At 45.7% G+C, this 2120-nt stretch overlaps 1 long non-coding RNA gene across 1 annotated transcript in view; it reads left to right on the top strand.

The window, feature by feature from the left end:
• The first annotated feature begins 1374 nt into the window (after window positions 1-1374).
• The window catches only part of LOC112139451, a 1209-nt gene continuing 463 nt past the window's right edge, over window positions 1375-2120 (top strand). The window contains exon 1 of the long non-coding RNA XR_002917994.2: window positions 1375-1634. This is a non-coding gene — a long non-coding RNA (uncharacterized LOC112139451). The remainder of the gene's footprint in view (window positions 1635-2120) is intronic.

Here is a 2120-nt window from a genome sequence, read left to right as displayed (position 1 = left end):
CAGCTAAAAGTTGCTAAAAGTTTGGATCCACCTGCTGCACAGGTGAGAGCTCCCCAGGTGAGTCTCCCAGCACTACAGTGATGATGTCATCCAGGTGAACCCTCGACTGCACCTGTCCTGAAGACTGACTGCAGGTCGGAGCAGCTTTCAGACGGATCTTCATGTTTCCTTTCAGGAGTTCTCCATCAGAGTTTGACTGATCCCTCTTTCCGCTGTCAGGAGGCGGGGCTTCAGTCTGCCTCCAGGGTCACATTTGATGATCAGGGGCGGAGCCTGATCAGACCAGTGGATCTGACCACTCACAACAGCACGGAGAGAAGGCGGAGCTTAGCCTCTGGTTGTTTGATCCGACTGAACCAACAAAAACGTGAAGATTGTTCAGATCTTTAACGAAAACAGTAAAAACAGGAACAGCTGAGTGGATGTTTTCATGTCTGTAATCCAGCAGGATCAGATTGAATCCGTTATTGTTTCTCTGTTTTCAGTCAAGTATTGTTGTATTTGCTCATTTGGAATGTTTTACTCGACGACACTTGACATTAAAGTTTTCAGTCACGCAGAATCTTCTCCTCTGAGGTCCAGCTGATCTAAAGCAAACAGCCTCTCAAGCTCCGCCCACTGGTAAACAGGAAGCAGGACGTCCGTGGACACGCCGTTTGTACACAGGACTCCTGGAACAGGACCGCTCTGTCGGTGAAACCCAAAGAGAACAGAAACCGCTTCAGCTGCTGTTCCTGACGACTGCTGAGATCAGGAACACGAGGGAAGCTGGAGGGAAGCTGGAGGGAAGCTGGAGGGAAGCTGCAGATCTCTGGATCCCGCGGTCAACCCCCCCCCCCCCCGAGTCTGCTGCAGTCAAAACAAGAAACAAAACTTTATTAATCAAACAACTAATTCAGATCAGAACACAACGTTTGTTAACACACAGACACACAACAGCAGAAAAACAAACATCAGAACTTCAACAAACATACAGAAGTTATTTAGTAAAATACTGTTTCTATTAATCAGCTTCATCACACATCAGTCTGTGGACACAGAGGATTTGTTGTTTTTATTTAATGAAAACGAAGAGTAACTCTGTGTTATTTTGGGGCGTTTTTGTCGTTTCCTCTGAAGTTCATTAGTTGTGACATGAAAACCTGCATGTTTGTGTTTCTTCAGACAGACTCAATGCAGGATTCCTTCAGGGAAAATCCTGAAAAGTTTTGTGGAAAACTTCCATAAATTCCACATTTCCGTGTGAAGCTGAGAGGAAAACACGGATGTGATGCTCTGCTATACCAGCAGGGGGCAGCGTCGCTCAGAGTCACAGACATCAGCTTCAGACAAAAACAAGGGTCCCCCCAGTGCTTCAACCTGTTCACTCACACACCCCAACACACGCAATGTATCTGGTCTCTGCTGCTTTGTGTTTGTGTTACATAACAGAGTTCCTCTGAACTTCTAAAATCCAGCTGCATCATGGGAGATCTTTGCTTGAGGTGAGTCGGTCAAAAATCACGCAGGATGGCGATCCGAGGATCTCCATTTCACCTGTTTCATCCTCTGGACTCCGAACATAGATATATAGAACATAGAAAACTATCAGGCTAACCTACAGTAGACTCTGGACAGAGATTGTGAAGTCTGAGGTAAGACACACACATTCACACACAAACATAAACAGACATGCAGACAAACACACACACAAACTCACACACACTCACACACACTCACACACCCCCTCTGAAACTCATAATCATACAATCACACACACACATATTCAAAGATGCAAATAAATTCGCACAAACACATTCACAACATAGACAAACACACACACAGTGTGTCTCTCTTCACAGGAGATACCAGTGCTTTGAGAAACCCCCCTGGTTGCCTAGCAACTGCTCCCCAGTTTGGCCAGAAGAGCCCCTTGAATCGGTTGTGAGTCGTAATCTGATATTCTGTGAGTGTGTGGCGTTGTGAGCACGTTCCTGCGCTCAGGAGGCGTTGAGAGGCGGAGCCTCAACAGAAAAAAGTTCTTCATGTAAGCAGACCGAGTCCAGAGTTAAATTCAATTCAATTCAATTCAGTTTTATTTATATAGCACAAAATCACAAAGAGATTTGCCTCATTGGGCT

Source organism: Oryzias melastigma, linkage group LG17 (genome assembly GCF_002922805.2).
Source record: "Oryzias melastigma strain HK-1 linkage group LG17, ASM292280v2, whole genome shotgun sequence".
Taxonomy (NCBI): Eukaryota; Metazoa; Chordata; class Actinopteri; order Beloniformes; family Adrianichthyidae; genus Oryzias; species Oryzias melastigma.
Note: the sequence above shows the minus strand (reverse complement) of the source record. Positions and strands in the feature narration are given on the sequence as shown.